The sequence below is a fragment of the Vulpes vulpes genome, chromosome 7 (genome assembly GCF_048418805.1).
Source record: "Vulpes vulpes isolate BD-2025 chromosome 7, VulVul3, whole genome shotgun sequence".
Taxonomy (NCBI): Eukaryota; Metazoa; Chordata; class Mammalia; order Carnivora; family Canidae; genus Vulpes; species Vulpes vulpes.
The window spans coordinates 16,156,444-16,177,561 of record NC_132786.1 but is presented as its reverse complement, the minus strand read 5'-3'; the positions used below and the strand labels follow the sequence as shown (position 1 = coordinate 16,177,561).

Below are 21,118 nucleotides of genomic sequence, written 5' to 3'. Positions count from 1 at the left end.
CACCCTTTTTGAACGCGGCCACAGTAACTTCTTGCAAGATACATCCACGAAGGCAAAAGAAACAAAAGCAAAAATGAACTATTGGGACTTCATCAAGATAAGAAGCTTTTGCACAGCAAGGGATACAGTCAACAAAACTAAAAGACAACCTACAGAATGGGAGAAGATATTTGCAAAGGACATATCAGATAAAGGGCTAGTTTCCAAGATCTATAAAGAACTTATGAAACTCAACAGCAAAGAAACAAACAATCCAATCATGAAATGGGCAAAAGACATGAAGAGAAATCTCACAGAGGAAGACATACACATGGCCGACATGCACGCGAGAAAATGCTCTGCATCCCTCGCCATCAGGGAAATACAAATCAAAACCACAATGAGACACCACCTCACACCCTTGAGAATGGGGAAAATTAACAAGGCAGGAAACCACAAATGTTGGAGAGGATGCGGAGAAAAGGGAACCCTCTTACACTGCTGGTGGGAATGTGAACTGGTGCAGCCACTCTGGAAAACTGTGTGGAGGTTCCTCAAAGAGTTAAAAATAGACCTGCCCTACGACCCAGCAATTGCACTGCTGGGGATTTACCCCAAAGATACAGATGCAATGAAACGCCGGGACACCTGCACCCCGATGTTTATAGCAGCAATGTCCACAATAGCCAAACTGTGGAAGGAGCTTCGGGGTCCATCGAAAGATGAATGGATAAAGAAGATGTGGTTTATGTATACAATGGAATATTCCTCAGCCATTAGAAATGACAAATACCCACCGTTTGCTTCAACATGGATGGAACTGGAGGGTATTATGCTGAGTGGAGTAAGTCAATCGGACAAGGACAAACATATGGTCTGATTCATTTGGGGAATATAAATAATAGTGAAAGGGAATAGAAGGGAAGGGAGAAGAAATGTGTGGGAAATATCAGAAAGGGAGACAGAACATGAAGACTCCTAACTCTGGGAAAGGAACTAGGGGAGGTGGAAAGGGAGGAGGGCGGGGGGTGGGGGGGACTGGGTGATGGGCACTGAGGGGGGCACTTGACGGGATGAGCACTGGGTGTTACTCTATATCTTGGCAAATTGAACACCAATAAAAAATAAATTTATTAAAACAACAAATGTTCATTGCAGCATTATTCATAATAACTAAAATAAATGGAAATAATCCCAATGTCCATGAACTGATGAGTGCATAAACAAGATATGGCTTGTCTATACAATGTAATATTACTCAGCCATAAAAAAGGATGAAATGCTGATACAAACCTCAACATAGATGAACCCTGAGAACATATGCTAAGTGAAAGAAGCCCACATATTGTGTGATTTCATTTATATGAAATGTCCAGAAACTAGATTCGTCATTGCTTAGGGCTGGGAATGGGCAATGGCAGATTGTCAGGTAATGACTACGGGATACAGGATTTCTGTTTAGGGTGATGAAAATTTGTAAAATTGATTATGGCGATGGATGCATAACTCTGTGAATATGCCAAAAGTCATTGAACTATATACTGAATTATATGATATGTGAATTATATCTCAATAAAGCTGTTACAAAAAAAAATTAAGTAACTTGCTTGCAGAAGTCTCGTTTTCCTGCAGAGGATCGGGGTCCCCGTAGGTAGGGTGAATACGGCGGAGGGTCAAAGGATGACCAAGTGGATGGAGACTGTGAAGAGCTAGCAAGCGAGGAATTTTATAGGTGGAGAAACGTGTGGATGGGACATCGTGGGGGCAGCGTGGGCTTGCCACCTGAGTTCGCTCCTCGCTCTCATGAATGATGGAACCTGATGCGGAAGGACTGATGTTCTCTTGAGCCTTGGAAGTGTTTAAATAATTCCACCACCACCACCAGTGGGAAAAAAAAAAAAGGTGAAATCGATATTTAAAGTCGGCGATTTACTTTGTAAACGAGGAGAGATAGTTCTGTCTCCGAGAGACTAATAGGTTAAGATTGTCAGAAAGTTTTCTTTATTGCATAAATAGGACAGCAGTTGGAGAAACGAATGAATTTTCAGGCCTTAAGGATGTCCAAGTAATTCCTTCAATGACTTTTTCCATCCCCCAACCCCCCCTCACCCTCATCCCACCCCCCACCCCCCACCCCCCCTCGCAAGGTGCACATGCTTCCAGGTAGAAGGTACACACGTGTTACGTGTTTTTCATAATAGGTTTGATCTGGTTGGTAGTGAAATGAAACAGGCCCAGCAATGGTGGGTGGAGGCAAGCGCTCTGGGATGCGCTCTCAGGCAAGGCAGCACAGCTGGGGAAGTCGCGCCCAAAGGGAGTACCTGCGAGCTTTTTTTTTTTTTTTTTAAGATTTCTTCTATTTATTCATGAGAGAGAGAGGCACAGAGACACAGGCAGAGGGAGAAGCAGGCTCCAAGCACGGAGCGCGACCTGGGACTCCATCCCCGGTCTTCAGGATCATGCCCGGGGTCTCCAGGATCACCGACCCCCCCACCCCACCCCGGGCCTCCAAGATCACCCCCTGGGTCTCCAGGATCATACCCGGAGTCTCCAGGATCATGCCTGGGGTCTCCAGGATCACATACACCCCCACACCCCCACCCCTGTCTCCAGGATCACCCCCTGGGTCTCCAGGATCACGCCCTGTGGAAGGCAGCGCTAAACTGCTGAGCCACGGGGGCTGCCCACAGGCGAGCTTTTTAAGGGGAGGGGTAAGAGGCTGTGTCCCAATGGGGTGATAGGTATTAGGGCCTGTTACTGGGGGGGAATCGGTATGGGGCGAGAACTGCTTATGCCCTTATATGGGGGTTTGGATAAGGTGTGGTTCCAGTTTCCTGCATAGGTCCTGTTTTCCCGAGAGGATGTGTCCTCGGAGGGTCTGCTGGTGGCAGGAAAATCCCGAGGCGAGGGTGACAAGACGGAGGGTCCACGGCCACTTTGTTGGTGCCTCCCAATGCCCCTTGATCCCGCCAGCCCAACAGTTTTCACTCAAACAAATAGCCAGACTTGGGGGTGCCGGGCTGGCTCAGTCGGTGGAGCATGTGACTCTTGATCTCTGGATTGTGAGTTCAATCCCCATGTTGAGTGTAGAGACTACTTAAAAATAAAAACAAAACCCAAACTTTTAAGGAGCTTGAAGTATAGAAACGGGGTGGGGAAACAAGACTTTTGTACACACGTGTAAAAAAAATTCTATGGAAGTGGCATTTTTAAGTAACAAATGAAGTAGTGCTGGACCTTTGAGGAAAGTGGAATTGAGGGTGGGGGGGTCAGAAAAAGCCTTGTTAAAATTGAAATGATCCTGGAAGAAAAAATGGCAACGAGGAAGGGCAAACTCTAGGCAACCTGGCCCTTCCTTACCTTTTCCAAGTTATTCCTTTCCTACCAGCTTTTCCCAAACATATTAGTATTCCTTTGACCTCATGGACCCCCTGAGATAGCATTAGAAAACTTGAGGAGTTCCCAGACCACATTTGGAAAACCACTGAGCCAGCCCATGACTAGCAGGAAGAAGACTTCATGAAAGCTCGCTGAACAGATTCATTTATTAAATAATTATGTACTTATTTAGTGACTTATAATTTTTACAACCCTTTCCATGTGACTGTCCATAGTATTATTTCTTTTTGAATTAAGCAATTATGGAGGTTTGGAATGAAGACTAATATACTCCCACATATACTCCCACCTGGCTCTAACACTCCTCCTCGTGGTCACCACGGTAGCAGTTTGTGGCATGTATATACTTTTTCTGTTCATGTGTATTCACATATACATGTATACTGGGGGTTTTGTGTGTCTTCATACATACATGTACATTGGGGGTTTCATGCATATTCATATATACATGAATATTTGGGATTTCGGGTTTCTCACTCCCCTCCCTTACACAAACACACGTGAATAAGATTGTGCTGTATAGATTGTTTCTATAACTTGCTTTTTTTTACTTTACAGTCTGAAGATCATTTCAAATTTTTACACATAAATATACTTCATTCCTGATAACAACCACGTAATAGAGTAACAGCTCTGTGATGTGAACATTTGTTTTTTAGAGGGAGGAAGGAAAGGAAAACCAATTTTTTTTCTTGTTTCCATAGGGATGATCAGTGGTACCAACAACTTTCATTAAATGGTTCACCTATTTCTTCCCAATTTGAAATGCTACCTGTAGCTGTTACCAGATTTCCATATATGCATGGATCTGCTTCAGATACTGTTTAATTAATTGATTTGTCTCTTTCTGACATTCTTTTGATTTCTATATCTCTATGTCTTGCTATCTAAGTGTAAGTCTACTTTCCCTTTTATTTCTCGTTTCAAATTGTTTAGAATATTCTTATATATTTACTATTCTATATATTTTTTTCATAAGGAAACAAAATATCTTTATTGCCTTCCATAATATATTTAGAGATTTGCTTCTCAGAAGCAATTTGAATAGGAATACAAGTACTTTTTTTTTTTGCACGATCATATATATTCTAGTCAGAATCTATAATGTAAACTTTAAACAGAGAAATACCGCATCACTATCCATGTATATTTTGTGATCAGTTTGTCAAGTTCTTTAAAAAAAATCTAATGGTGACTTGTAAAAATGAAATTAAGTATTTTTGAACAGGAAACACATGGGTCTGATGCAAAATTCAAAGTGTATGTGGGCACGCTGGAAAATAGTCAAAGCAGACAGCACATAGATGCTAATGGCTACTAGAAAATGAATTTATGATCCTTATGTTCTTAGTTTAACGATTAATTCCGTCTTTGGTCTGTACCTCTATCTCTTATTTTTGTTATAGTTAATGGTATATATAATTGTATCTCTCCCCAACTGAAATGTGAACTTCCTGGGGACAGTATTGTGTTCACTTCTCTTTGCAGCTTGGTGTCAAGAATACAGCCCAAAATTTGGGATACCATTAAGGAGAGAGAAAAAGCTGATTTTGATAAAGAAGAAGGTGACCTATATTGAGACTGGGATCTAGCAGGAGTAGACACTGAAAACTGAAAATATCATCACTTAAAATATATAAACAAGCATCTGCCTCCTAAAAGGAGACACTTGATATATGTGGAGGCAAACCATCCCTGAGTTCCAGGTAAACCTAACTCTGCTTTAGTTGTGTAAATGCAAAATAACCTTTTTGGAATGGAGCTGTGGTCTAGGAGCTAAAGTACTCTTCGTAGTTCTATGACATTTGTCTTCATGCTAGAAAGAACTGTGTATCTGAATATTATGTTTCCTCTAAATCCTCATTCAGAGAAATGTTTGCTTCCTAGATTCCAACCATCCTGTGTAATTACATCTGCATATTCTTGGGCCATATCTGTAGTTACACCATTTATACTCTTAGTTGCCAACGGGAAATTAAAAGACCCTGGAGATTGCTGAAATAATATGTAAGCCTGGTCATCTCTTCATGGAACTGTGCTGATTTTGGTGCTATTTGACGCTGATTGGCCTGTTGATAGCACATGGTTTTATTCAAGATGGACTATCCTGGACTCTAACGACACTAGTGATATTGGGTGGCTGTATTCTTGTATACCACAATACATAGCATGCTGAAAACACATGAAATATTTCTTGAGAAGATTAAATATGGCACACCTAGGTGGGCTCAGCAGTTGAGCATCTGTCTTCTGCCAAGGGTGTGATCCTGGAGTCCCGGGATTGAGTCCCACATCAGGCTCCCTGCATAGAGCCTGCTTCTCCCTCTGCCTATGTCTCTCTGCCCCTCTCTCTCTCTCTCTCTGTCTCTCATGATTAAATAAATAAGATATTAAAAGAAAGTTCTACTACCTTCAGAAGAATCCCAATCCTAATTCCTCCAAACATACTTTATTTAATCTTTTTTTAAAAGATTTTATTTATTTATTCATGAGAGACACAGAGAGAAAGAGGCAGAGACACAGAGAGAGAAGCATGGAGCTCCCTGCATGGAGCCTGATGTGGGACTCCTCCCTGGAACTCCAGGATCATGTTCTGGGTGCAAAGGCAGACGCTAAACTGCTGAGCCACCCAGGCATCCCAGTAGTAGAATTTCTAGTCTGCTGGGAAGAATTCTATCCACAGAGAAGAAACAGGAATATAGGATATTGAGGAAGGAAAGCCGAATTCTACTCTGAACTGCAAATAATTAATATCTACACTCCAGGACTGTTGGACTGGAGCTGGCTTGTTGTGTTATGTTGGTTCTTGGCTGGCAAAAACTGATTATCAAGTTTTCAAGAATCTTCCAAGCTGGTTGTTAGACTATTAGTAGCTTAAAATTGGCCCTGGTGGGAGTATTTATACTATGGAAATCTATCAGATAGAAGCAAACGTCGCAATGGGCTTTTTCTAGCAGGTAGAAGCAAACACTGAAATGGGCCTCTCTCCCCCTAGAGAGCTAGTTGTTAATCATCTACAGGCACATTACTGACTCTAGCTAAAAGAGTCAAACACAGTCCTCATTTGCCTGGGACAGTCTCATTAGACTGCAGTTTTCCTGATGTAGGTATTAATAGCTCCGCTTTCACTGCTGAAAGTGTCTACTTTGCACAATATATGTTTGGTTATTCTAGCTCAAGGGCACTCTTATGGAGCAGTAAACTGTCCTCTGGCTTGTGGTCAGGCTCAGGGACTCCTTAGTATAAGACCCCAGTTGAGATTTGGACCTACAGAGTTTGAGAAACACCACATTCAACTATCCTCTTGTTTAATATCTTTAATTCATTCTCCTAAATACAGTGTTAATTAAAAATCCATTTTCAAAAAAATAATTTTCACTAATTTTAATGGGAAGAATTATGATGCCTTAAATCCCAGCCCAAGATCTTATATAATTTTTGCAGAAAAATATAACAACTAAATAATACAAATGTGTCTAAGTAACAAGTGATAATTTGAAAATAAACAAACATGATTTGCATGTAAAACCTAATGTAATGAAGGTTAACTGTATTTGCCAAAGATGAATTAAAGACCTGGTGGTGGGTGGAGGAGGAGGAAGGGGGGGAATCTAATGGACTTTCAGCCAGACATTCTGGGTCAGAGTGAGACACACTTGATAACTTTCTCTTTCTTGAGACTACAACCAGAAGCAGCTTCTTTTGTGGGCATGATCAATTTCCCAAAATATATGACTGATTCAGAATTTTTCTTTATCTTCTCATAATTTGCAAAAACTTTATATACAATATGATGAACTCTCCTTTTAAAACATTCAAAGTATCTTATTTTTTCTCCCTTTTCATTCTGTTTATCACACCCATCTTTTTTGAATAGCTAGGTTTCTCATTCTTCTTTCTGTACCATTTCCTTTCCACCAATACTTGAGCTTTTGGAGGCTCATACTATTTTGTACTTGCGATGCTCTTAAAAATAAAGTCACAATACAAAAAAAACCCCTTTAGGACAAAATGAATGCTAACCAGAAAATCACTTCAAACACACTGAAGAATTCCTCTCACTTAATGCGTGTGAACAACAGACACAGTACAAGTTAAACATAGCACACACTTAGGATCTGTTCCACATGATACTCTTTACCTAGAAATTGTGTCAAGTGAATTGGCAAGTGAGTCTTTGTCTAAAATGATAATATCAAAATACTGCTGCTTATAGAATATTTGTTTAATGTTTTTGAGTGAAAATATGCTATACTGGAAAAATGACTTGTCAGAAAAGTGACATTATGGTTATCGTGGTGTAAAGTTGTAAACTGAATTGACACTACGGGTCAAGAATGATAAATACAAAACATTTAGCCTGATGTGTTAAAATTCCATCCTGAAATCATTAAGCATTTAGGAAAGTCTTATCAAATGTTCCAGCCAAGTCTTAGCTGCCATCATTGGGAATGGAAGGAAGTGTGCATGCGCACACTTGAAATGGAGCAAGAGGAGAGAAGAGGGGGCGGCTATGTAGAATACAAGGGAACAAAAAAAAAAAAGGAATACAAGGGAACTAGCCATCCTTAACACCTCTAAAGAGAAGCTGAACAAGTCAGATATAAAAGACTAAGAGTTAGATGGAATCAAACTTTTCAAAGACCACAAGGAAAGCTGGAAGACAGTGGTGAAGAGCCTTTAAAATCTGTATCTTTGGGATTTACCCCAAAAATACAGATGCAATGAAACGCCGGGACGCCTGCACCCCGATGTTTATAGCAGCAATGTCCACAATAGCCAAACTGTGGAAGGAGCCTCGGTGTCCATCGAAAGATGAATGGATAAAGAAGATGTGGTTTATGTATACAATGGAATATTACTCAGCCATTAGAAATGACAAATACCCACCATTTGCTTCGACTTGGATGGAACTGGAGGGTATTATGCTGAGTGAAGTAAGTCAATCGGAGAAGGACAAACATTATATGGTCTCATTCATTTGGGGAATATAAATAATAGTGAAAGGGAACAGAAGGGAAGGGAGAAGAAATGGGTAGGAAATATCAGAAAGGGAGACAGAACTTGAGAGACTCCTAACTCTGGGAAACAAACTAGGGGTGGTGGAAGGGGAGGAGGGCAGGGGGTGGGGGTGAATAGGTGACAGGCACTGAGGGGGACACTTGATGGGATGAACACTGGGTGTTATTCTGTATGTTGGCAAATTGAAAACCAATAAAAAATAAATTTATTATAAAAAAAACAAGAACAAAACCAAAACCAAAAACCCTTTCATCTTGTGTACCCGAAAGCTTAGCTGTTCTATGAAACAAGGTTCTGAGTTTCGAAAAATGTGACCTTCCATTCATGCTCTGAAATGTTCGGAGGCATGTAAATTAGCTAGCTGTAGACATGCACAATGTTTGGCAAATTTAACAGGCTCCTTTCAAAGCGGGGGACATTTCGTCCCCCTATCTTCTTATAATGAGTAGCCAGGGGAGGCAATCGGGGGGAAGGAGGAGGACTGTTGGTTTTGCTTTTATCCAACGATCTCTGAAAACTGTTAAGCAAATACTGTATATCACACATTATCCAGTATGTGTGAAAGTTACTTTGATTTGTTTTTGATATGCAAAACTATAAAACAGCATTATCTTAGTTACTAGGAGAATAGCTCTGTGTGTCTCTGTGGATGTGTGTGCATGTCTGTGGATGTTCGTGTGCATGTCTGCGCATATGTATGTGTATATATGTCTCCGTGTAGGCATGTGTATATTTTTTTTCAAAAATGAAATATTTATTACCGCATTTTGTGACTTAACACCTTTTTTTTTACGTAACGTCACAGTCCTCATACAAGTATGTTAATGTAAATTTGACAAAGCTTAAAGGTAACAGCATTTTCTTCTAGTGAGGAACACGTGCTGAGAAAAGAATTCATGGACATACAATACCAATTCCACAGCAGATCTGATACTAGCAAAAACATTCTTTTTTTTTTTTCAATTGAGGTAAACACATAGAATATCTAACATGAAACAATCAATAGACCAAACTCTGTACGAAGTTTGTTACAATATTCTCTTGCTCCTTTTTCTCCTCCAAGCTTTGAGTTCCTGATAAAGTCCTAGTTGTGGTGCTATGACCATTAATAACTTTCTTGTGTTGAGGAAAGATGCCCAACTTGAGATTGTTTTGTCCACAGCCAAGGCTTAGAACTCTTGGAAGAAGCTCCTGCTCCATCTTTAAATCTTCACTGGCAAGCTCTTTGAAGAAGAGTCCCCCAAAATAATAAGAAGAATTGCCTTATGAAGCACAAACTATAAAGATCTGTTGGAAACTAAAGGACACATTTCTGGAGGAACAAAGGCCGGGCATGAAAACACATTCTGGAAGCTGGAGTCCAAGGGATGAGGTTCAGCCAGACATTCACCATGGTCTCCGGCGTGCTTCTTTTCTCATTGGCCCAACAGGTTTAAAATAGACCACAGTCTCTCCTGGATAGTGAATTCACTGATGAACCAAAACAGTCATTCTTTTGGGAACAACACACATAGTGTGGAAAACAAAGATATATTTTTTTTTGTCTTCTAAAACTATTTGAGGCAACGTAACAGAGTGATCAACAGAAATGTACAAGGTTTAACTTAGTTCCTATATTTATACTACAGTAGTTATAACTCTCGGAGTCTTTTTCCAGAGGATCTTTACATGGACAGAATCGTCTCAGTGAGCCCATGGTTTCACATTTGTGTTCTGGTCTCCTTGGTCCTCTGTTGCTTGATGAAAAATTACAAAAGTAAAAAATAATCACAGCTGTCTGGATTTCATATGAAGTGTCAACATCTGGTCAAAGTTCAGAAGGTCCTAAAATAGTTTTTGTGTGTGTTTCCTTTTTCCTTGAGTTCCCTTATACTACTGGGCATGAATGTCCATGACCTGTCCACCAACATTGAGATCTACAGAATTTAACACTGTGGGACTCTGTGCTGACATAGTCATTCCAGGGTGGGTAGGGGGTCCTCTTTGCATCATCATGGCTGGATGGTGGGGATGACTTGGCAAATATGAATGCATTGGGGGTCCATGTCTTAATTGAGTAGGGTGTGCGGTCAGCTGGGGAGGAGGGTAACTTGGCTGTGCCATACTCATTCCCATAGGACCACCCTGAGAAACGTAGTCCCCTGGCATGCTCTGCAAACCTGCAGGCCGGATTCCCATGTGTTGCTGACCATCCAACACAAAGCTCCCCATGGGCTGACCCTCTGGACTATATGCAGCTCCTTGGCTCACTGCTTGATTTGACTGGTCAATCATGGGCTGTACTCTTCTTCTTCTGGCATTAATAAACCAGTTGTTTACTTGGAGAATTGTAAGTCCTGTGTCTTGCGCTGTTTCTTCTGCTCTTTGGAAGGGTATGGATGCTCTCCCAAAACTTGCATGGCTCCTTGTCATCACAAACCAGATTCTTGGGGCACCTGGTGGCTCAGTCAGTTAAGTGTCTGACTCTTGATTTCGGCTCAGGTCCTGGTCTCAGTGTTGTGAGATGGAGTCCTGTGTTGGTTCCATGCTGGGAGTCAGCATGTGTATATGTTTGTGTGTATGCATTTGTGTATGGGTGTGTCTGTGTGAGTGTGTGCATATCTGTGTGTGCACATGCATGCTCACATGTATATGTGTGCATGCATGCCTGTGTGCATATGTGTGCATGCATGTATGCATGTCTCTGTGTGCATATCTCTGTATATGTGTGTGCATGCCTGTGTATATGCATGTGCATGTATATATGCCTTATGTATGAATGTCTGTGTCTGTATGTGCATGTATTTCATGGTGTATGCATGGCTGTGTGTGCACATATCTGTGTATGTATGTGTGTGCTCGTGTGTGCATGTGCCTATAAGTATGCATAGGTGTATGTACATGGTTGTGCATGTGTGTGCATGTATGTATGCACGTCTCTGTGTGCATGTACGTCCGCGTGTGCATCTGTGCATATGCATATCTCAATTGGCAGGATTTCCTTCTCGTGTAAGGGTGAATCATACTCCACTCTACATCTACCCCACATTTTCTCTACCCTTCCACATCTTGTCTGTTGTGCACAGTGCTGCAGTGGATGTGAGAGAGAAGGTAACTCTTTGAGATCCTGATTTCATCTGTTATGGACAGATACTTGGAAGTGGGACTACTGGATCCTATGATAGCTACAGTTTTAATTTCTAGAGAAATTCTGTACCATTGGTAGCTGCACTGTTTTACACTCCAAGCAAGAATGCACGAGGGTTCTGAGTTCTCCATGTATTTAAATAAGAAAAATAAACATATTCTGACATAATATGAAATGTATAAAATACGGGGCATCACCATAAGCTAGACTATTACATATATATATATATATATATATATATATATATATATATAATGTAATGTTATAATATATATATTACATATACTATTACTAATAAGTATACATGTACTATTACATATATATATTACATAGTAGAAAATTCAAAACTATGTAGTATTTTATTTCAGTACTAAAACAATAGAACAATATCAAGTAAAATATATAATTCTAAATTTATGAACATATGTGGACAGAGTAACACGTAAATGATACTTTTTTCCTGTTAATACAGTGGTATAATGGATATATTTTTAATTTAATTTTTTAAGGCTAACCAATTACTTCAATTAAAAAAATCAACTAAAAATCAACAAACACTTTTTTTTATGATAGTCACAGAGAGAGAGAGAGAGAGAGGCAGAGACATAGGCAGAGGGAGAAGCAGGCTCCATGCACTGGGAGCCCGACGTGGGATTCGATCCCGGGTCTCCAGGATCGCGCCCTGGGCCAAAGGCAGGCGCTAAACCGCTGCGCCACCCAGGAATCCCAACAAACACTTAATAAAAATAAATTGTGCATTATGATAGATGTCCTGGCTCAGATAAGGGTTCAAGTAATGCCACATTTGGATGACTTTATTCTTGGAATAAAGATGCTGAATTCTCCTCCGCGGCTTTCAGAGGAGTATGGACTCCTAACTAGCCCTCAGATAATGAGAAAAGATGGTTTTCTTGGCAACAATGGAGTAATAATAATTCAACGAACTTGTATTGATCTTTATGTACAATAATTTGCAATACAAACATATTTTTTAAAAGGTAAGAAAAGCCTTCTGAGACTAAAACCATAACCGTGTTCACAACAAGAAATTCTATGCCCATATCACAGCTATTTCCCACACAGGGCGCTGTGGAGTGTGGGTCTCCCACCCTGACCTCTGGTGGGAGGGGCAGCAGGTGGAAGGGCCGTGGGGAGGGGAGCTGAGCCTATTGGTGTCGTGGAATCTTGCTCTGCCTTCTGTCCGCTGGTGGGAAATGGTGGAAGCTCTTACTAGAAAAACCTGGAGAGAGGTGTAGGGCTTTGGAAGACCCCCTTCATGCCAGGGAAACCGAGTTAGCACGGGCCCCAGCTCTAGAGGTCTGGGTCAGGAAGCATGCAACAGGGGCGAGGGGGCAGGACTCAGAACAAGGCACAATGAACACAGCTGTGCGGACCTGTCTTTTTAATCCTAAGTGCCTAATTAGTTAGAAGTGTTGCCTTAGAGCAAAGAGGTCTTGGGTTCAAATCCAGTCTCAGCTACTGGTTCTCTCTCTCTCTGTCTTGTTTAAAGATTTTATTTATTTATTCCTGACACAGAGAGAGAGGCAGAGACAGGCAGAGGAGCAGCAGGCTCCATGCAGGTAGCGTGACGAGGGACTTGATCCCAGGACCCCAGGATCACGCCCTGAGCCAATGGCAGACGCTCAACCACTGAGCCAGCCAGGCGCCTCTGCTTCTATATCTTTTAAAAGCTGCTAATCTTTTCCTCGTTTCTAACATGAGGGCCATGATAGCTTCCACAGCATGGCTGTGGAGATTAAACCAAATGGCGAATGTTAAATGTTAAGCAATGCTTGGGACACATGCCGTTACATTAATCTGTTCCCTGGGATTTAAGCACAGGAGGTTGTCTTTTCATAGGTGGCACAGTAAAATTATTTACATGGACAGGCATGTGTAAGGCTCCTGAAAAGCACAAAGTCGAGCTAATTTCCTCTTTCTTGGAGTAGCTGATGCTAAACCTAGGCTAAGTGTGCACAAAAATACTTGAGTCAACAAAAGATGACAAAAACAGGAAAGCAGACGGTGTGCGGAGAACTAAATAGAGATCATGACTAGGAATCACTTTCCGTGAAAAGAAGAATTTCTGATTTCCAGTTTCAGAAATTTTCAGGGTTTCTCCCAAGCCAGCATGTGTCATTATCGTCATTTTAACTTAAAATATACTGAATACCTGCTTTCATTAACCCCCCTCTCCCATGCCTTACAAGGACCTCAGAGTAAGACAGGCTGCTCAGTGCGATGCTCTGCAGTCATAAATACACATTTCTGTTCTTGGCTTGTGCCCGTCTGGGCTTCTCAGGTAGGGGCTTCCGACCGCCTGTGCTGTGCACACCTGATGCTCAGCGCTCGGCAGAGAGCCCGCCCAAACCCCGTATCCTTCCAGCCACCCAAACACCAGCTTCCCAGATACCCTGGGACAGCTTGGTTGTGTTCTTTGGTGAGAAAATTCACGTTTCCACGAGTGTGTGGCCTCCCTTACTAACAGTGATACTACGGTACCATTTACCCAATGATCCACAAAGTGGGTTCTGTGGGACTAGAGGTGTATCCTTGATTAACCTTCACAATCGGTTTGGGGGCCACCGTGTTCAGTTTCCTCTGTGTTCTGTACGTGTTCTCTGTTCTCTAGTTCACATCTCCTGCGCCTTCGGTTGTTTTACCTTATTACGAAACGCACACACAAAACTATACGGAATATATAGCTTGTGTGATATATAAGCCGCGTATAAAAGCCTTATAGAACACATAAATCATATGCTCCGGTTTAAATACTGATGAAACAGATGCCAGTACGTCACCTGGTGAGCAGAACCCTGAACCAGTGTTGCTCTGCCCTCGTGAGGGCCTCTCTGTACCCCCTGCCGGTCCCACGCCTTTCTTTTCCTCCCACCCAAAAAGTAGCAGCTATCAGTCTGTTTCTCCTTTATGGAAAAACGAATTTCCAAATAATTGTTTTTTAGTTTGGCCTCATTTTCTGAGCTTCTCAGCCATTGCATCACCAGTGGATGGAGGGGGCCGCTTCCCTATTCCCCACCAGAGAGATGAGCAAACAGGGTCACTTGGGAGAGGAGCAGGAAAGGCCAGAGAGGGTGCCCTTAAGAGCTACACCCCCTACCTCACCCTTGCCCGCCCAGGATGATGGGGAGCCCAGCAAGTCAGCACAGCAGTGGAGCCACTGGCCCCGGGACTGTCTGGACCCCAAATGTCCAGCTCCCGGGGCTCCCGGGGCATGCGTCGATGGTGACACCTGCTAGACTGATTGAAATCGCTCATTGGCTTTAAGGAGCCCCACTGGGATCGGAGCTTCACTCTACTGCTTTCCTTAGATCCCAGCACCTAGTGAAGGCCTACATACAGAGCGGGCACTGTGAACGTGCTTGTTAATTAAGCACAGGATTAATTAATTAAGCAAGGGATTAATTAATAATACACAGTTTATATTTGTGTTTATTTTGTGTCCTAATCCCCTTCGTCTTCATCCAACTACATCCCATCAACATCAACACATGGGCTTCCCGGAGTCATCAGCCCCAAGGCAGCTCAAGGCTGTTCCACGGTGGTGTATCTGTCTAGACACCGGCTCCTGAACGGCTCAAAGCTCCTCCTTGACTTTGTCTCCTGGAGTGTAGCCTAGCATGAAGCACGAGTCAGACAACCAGTAAATGGCAAACGAGGGAGTTCAGGAAATAGTGATGTGGCTTGATTATGATGTGAGAAAGGGTAAACGACCCGGACACACAAACCAGAAGAGGTGGGAGGTGCCTGGGCAGATGGGGTCCAAAGCCAAGGCCTCACTGCAACAGCCTGGGGCCCCGGCATCTGCTGAAAGCTGGTTAGATGTGCAGACCCCCGGGTCTGTTCCAAACCTGCTGAATAGGGGCCTCTGGCAGGGACTGGGCACTCGCGGAGTCCGATGCTCTGTCAAGTTCAAGAGTCACTGACAAGCAGCTCTGCAGGTGGCGCTCACTGTGCCACTGCTGGCAGGAGTAGAATCCAGTGAAATCCAGTAAACGCCAGTCGATATGGGATGATTCTGCTGTCTCCAGGATCCTGACGTCTCATAGAGCAGAAAGCCAGAGTCTGAAATAAAGAAGACCATGTGTTCTGGGAGTCTGAGAGGAGGTAGCACGGCTCAAGTGGTCAGGGAGGGCACGGACGAAACTTGGTTCTGGCGGGTATTTAGGACCTGTGTATTCATCACATGTTGAAATGAGGACAGGACACTAACCAGGGACCAGCCTTTGGGATTAGGAGGTATCCCCGAGGAATCTGGACCGTATTTTAATACAAGGTGGGTGCTTTATTGTAATTTTAGAGGACTATGACCTGATTAAATGTAGATCATATTCAATTGGTAGGAACCCATAACTAGAGCTAGTAGAGCCTTTCTCCAGAATATCAACGTGGGGAGGCGTGAGGGCAGGGGGTGTGGGGGCCATCTCTCACATACGGGGCTGGGTCTACATGACCCAAATAGCCTGATTCTGGCACATCGCCACAACCAACAGAAATCAGCCAGCTTGACATCTGGTGCCATGATTGTTCCACAAGGAGATGTGAAAACGTGCAACAGTAACGGGCAGAATGACAGTCCAGGATCCTAGGAAAGTTGTTCCCTGTGAGGGTCACACCTTTTGGAAGCAGCATCAGGCCAGTAATCTGTACCCCGTGCCATCCCAGCAAATGGTGAGCTTCTCACTCTGCCCTCCTGAGATGTGGGGTGAGCCCCCTAGAAAGGGTCATCAGAGACCATAGTTGAGGCTGTGCCCCCACTTCCCCAAGGACGGAGGGTGTCTGAGCACCCCTTTCTGGGCCCCCCACCCTCTGCTCTCCCCGTGGTGGATGGCATGTGTTGCTCGACGCCTGATTCCCCTGTGACCCCCCCCCCAGTTCCCATGGCTCCCCATCCTTGCCCCTCGATTTAGGGCAAACACATATTTATTTGATCACGAGAAAAGGAAGATGGTATCAGAGAGATTTAGTACCTGCTGGTAAATGTGCTAATCCTACCCCACCCCCCATGGCTGGTGGTCTCCATCCAGTCACCTGTCGAAGGCAGACCACCCTCTCTGCCCCCTCGTAGTGCAGAAGGTGTTTCCTGTGATGACTTCTGTTCTGTGAATTCTAAAAAAAAAAAAAAAAAAAAAAAAAAAAAAAAAAAAATTACATAAATTCCACATATGGGTGAAATAAACTCAAAAGAGAATAAAGACCTAAATATGAGGAGCCCTGAAACCAAAAAGATTCCTGGAAGAGAGCACAGGCAATAATTTCTCTGACATTGGCCATAGCAATATTTTCCTAGATATGTCTCCTGAAGCAAGGAAAACAAAAACAAAAATAAACTAATAGGACTTCATCAAAATAAAAAACTTCTGCACAGCAAAGGAAATAGTCAACAAAGCTAAAGGGCAATGCACTGTAGGAGACGATATTTGCAAATGATATAACTGATAAAGGGTTAGTATCCAGAATCTATAAAGAACTTATACAATACCCTCAAACCAAATAATCCAGTTTAAAAATAATCAGAAGGCATGAACAGATATTTCTCCAGAGAAGATATCAGACGGCCAACAGACACTTGAAAAGATGCTCAACGTCACCTGTCATCAGGGAAATGCAAATCAAAGCCACAATGACATATCACCTCACACCTGTCAGGATGGCTAAAATGACAACAGGAAAGAACAGGTGTTGGTGAGGATGAGGAGAATGTGGACCCCAGGTGCACTGTTGGTGGGGTCCAAACACTGGGGCAGCCACTGTGGAAAACAGTATGGAGGGTACTCAAACATTTTAAAAACCCGATGATCCAGTAATTGCACTACTAGGTATCTAGTCCCCAAATACAATAATGCTTAATTTGAAAAGCTATATGCTCCCCGCCATTAATGCAGCATTATGTACAATAGCCAAATTATGGAAAGAGCTCAGATGTCCTTCGACAGATGAATGGATAAAGAGGATGTGGGTCCATGTCCGGAATGGAATATTACTCAGCCATCAGAAAGAATGAGATCCTGCCATTTGCAGCCATGTGGGTGGAGCTAAAGAGGATGATGCTAAGTGAAATAAGTCGCTCAGAGAGGAGATTTAAGAATACTTGAGAATGAAGAAAAAAGGTAGGGGGAGGCTTCTACGTTGGTAATTGGCAGTGAGTGAGCCTGAGCAGACAGGGAGATAGACTAACACTGTTGAAATCGGCCCCCTACAGGGATCATGGCTGACAAATGTAGCCACTGTGAGGTCTGCCCTCAAAATTATAATGGTTACTTTAATTTAATTCCATTTTTAAGTGATGTACAAGCTATTTGCACATTTTTGTGCAACTACACAATTTTGAATTAGTAAAAGCCCCTGGAGCACAGACTAAGGTCATGTCCTCACTTGGAGGTAACTAGAGATTGCTGGGACAGCCAGAAGGAGCTGGGTCACTGAGCTCCAATTCAGCCCTGGCCCGTGGGGCTGGAGGACACAGGAGGATGTAAACAACTGTTCTGGCTGGGACCCTAGGAAACAATGTGGTGGGCTCAGGACATCCCACAGACAAGAGGTGTCACCTAGCCCCTGGAAAAAGGGCGAACCCAGCAGACAGGGGGTTTGGGAAAAATTCGTTTTTTCTCTTTTTCCATAGTAACATTTCCAAACAGTTTTCAATTGTTTTGATTTATTAGTCAGTATGAATTTCAGCTTCAATATATTTCAGTTAGGTACAAATTATATCATGAAAACGCAACCCTGGTTTGAGTTGTTTTTTAAAAAAAAAATTTATTTCTATTGGTGTTCAATTTGCTAACATACAGAATAACACCCAGTGCTCATCCCGTCAAGTGCCCCCCTCAGTGACCGTCACCCATTCACCCCCACCCCCCGCCCTCCTCCCCTTCCACCACCCCTAGTTCGTTTCCCAGAGTTAGGAGTCTTCATGTTCTGTCTCCCTTTCTGATATTTCCTACCCGTTTTAGTTTGAGTTTTTAAGATAAATACAGACTCTAATTTTTACCAAAAGAAATAAGCTAAAAACAAAACAAAGTAGACTGGCAAGAAGGCAAGTAATCATGGCCAAAGTGCTTCACTTCAGTAGGAATAGATCCTGGGACTCCATCTGGCTAGACTGAAACAGCAGCGTTTTGCATGAAAAGCAGCACTGCAATACTGAGCAGCCTGCCCTACAAATCTCCCCAGTCAGAAAGTTTATATAGCTTTCAACATTGCTTTTCCATTGTCCGATCTCATAGCCTAAACCTGAAAACTCCTTAATTTGACATTAGCAGAGATAATTGAGAAAATAGCATCTTGATGACCGTTTCCAATGTTATTTAATTGTTTTCAGTTACGTATGTGGAATCAGGATGAACTCCTTATTGGGGAGAAGATAATGAGCATGTCATTCAATATTATAAATTATTAGCAGAGCCTTCCTACAGTTACCTCAAGACACTTCCCGGAATTTGTATTCCTCATTTGTAAAATCAGAGAACGTGTCCTATTGTCTTTGGAGGTTTTTTCCAACACAACAAGGACACGAATAAGGAACACTGCCCTAGTTCAGCCCTGGGATCTAGGGTCACAGCATAGAAGGAGAAAATAAGACAGTATATAACTGTCTTGGCTCTGTGCAAGAAGGTTTAACTATTCAGCCACCAACAATGCTTCTGGAGGGTGACGTTCCTGCAACTTAGCAGGATTTCTCTGGAAATGGACCCACTACATAAGCAGTTCCAATCTATTTTGTATTCTGGACATATGTGAAAAGAAAAAAAAAAAAGCCTTGATGCTTTTATGGGAATACAGCCTGGTCAGGACAAAGATCCAAATAGTTTTCTTAAAATAGTTTAAAGGTTGTTATATGGAAGAGAGCTAGACTGGAGTTGTGTAGCCCCAGAACCTACTAGAAGGTCTTATAGGATTTCATGAGATGACGGTATAAATAAGTAGTGCCCCGCAGTAGAGATATCAGCACTGGAGGTGATGATTTTCAGGATACTGGGATTCTGGCAAAGACTGGAGAATCAGAAGCTAAAACTTCCCAGGACAATTGATGGCAATGGCACCAGATGCTGCCTCCGACGATCGAGTCTTTATTCTGAAATGTCCAATTACCAATGGTTCCACATTGCCTCAACAAATATTCCTGAGTTCTTCCGGAATCCTACCAGCTTCCAAGAAAGATTCTAAGCATTAGTGGCACCCACATGAAGAAAAGAAGAGCCACATTCTTGAGGGGCTCCCCAGGAAAGACGGAGAGGAAGCCACATTAATAAATAATTGGACCACATTGTTTCAGGGTCTGGAATATTTTCACAGCCTTCTCTGACCCTCTGTACCAATGGCAAAAACATTCTGTGGCTCCCTTGGTCTTCTGAGCTTATCTTCTTGTGTTGCTCATCCTCCACATCTAAATTTTCAGCTTAGTTGGGTGCCTGTCTATCAGACAGCATGTTCTTTGCACACTGAACCTCTGTGTTGTCTCTAAATCACGAACAGCTCCAAAGACAATAAGAAACACTCACCAAGGAGTTTCCACTGATTGACTGAGAGCACTGAATGCCTTCCAAGGCATTCAAAATGAGGGTATACAGAGGAGACACCATCTGGGGTAGGTCTTTGAAGGACTTGCAGTTTCACCCGTGAGGAATGAATCTCCAAGTAGAAGCAGAGGTGAAGGGAAGCTGTGTGCACCTGAGACCTACAAACGTATGATCCCCACATCTGAGCCAGGGCTCAGGACAGCAGGTGGCAAGAGGCAGAATGACGAGGGAGGTCAGGGTCATCTGTGAAATGCAGAATGTCATGCTAGGTCATTACAACTTCAGGATCTAGCTAGTGTCTACATATTGGGATCAAGTGGTAGTAGTTTAATTAAAATTTTTGTAGAGATGATTATAGATTCACAGCAGTTTTAAGAAATAATACAGAAAGATCCTTTATATTACACTTTTGCCAGTTGCCCCCAGTGGTATACTTTTTAATTCTGGTCTACTGCTCTAGCAGGACTCCCCCATCTTACACTCCACACTTGGCCACACCTGGATTTGCCACATCTATCCTATAACCCCCCTGGTCTCTCTACTTGAACACTGTCTCCTCTGTGCCTCCTTCCCTCCCCCGCATTGTTCCCCACCACGCTGTCTGAGGTATTACGGGGAGACAACAAGCCTTAATACTGAGTATGGTGACTCTCCCACTTATATCTCTCTTGTCAGGATTGCCTGTGGCTTTCAATATAAAATAGATTGCTTATCTCCATCTACAAAAGTTCTGATTGGGATATTTATAGAAATAGCATTGTCTATAGACCATTTGCGGGAGGAATTTACGTCTTCACTATGTTGAGTCTTCTAGTCAATAAGTATGTTCTTTAGATGGTCTTTGATTGCTTTCATCATGATGTTGCAGTTTTCAGCATAAAAGTCAGCATGTTTTATTATATTTGCATCTAAGTATTCCTCGCTTTTTGTGTAATTATAAATATGGTTATATTCTTTTATATCTCAGCACCCATGTGTTCATTGCATAGAAATGCAATGGGTTTTCTTATGTTTATCTGGTATCCTGCAACTTTGCTAAATTCACTCACTAGTC

General features: G+C 42.5%; 2 protein-coding genes across 2 annotated transcripts in view; one reads left to right on the top strand and one right to left on the bottom strand.

Annotated features, from left to right (window-relative positions):
* Window positions 1–21,118, bottom strand: part of LOC140599525 (uncharacterized) — a 476,056-nt gene that overhangs the window by 143,045 nt on the left and 311,893 nt on the right. The gene's annotated exons all lie outside the window — the stretch shown is intronic.
* Window positions 1–21,118, top strand: part of LOC140599526 (adenylate cyclase type 1-like) — a 53,786-nt gene that overhangs the window by 516 nt on the left and 32,152 nt on the right. The window lies entirely within an intron of this gene.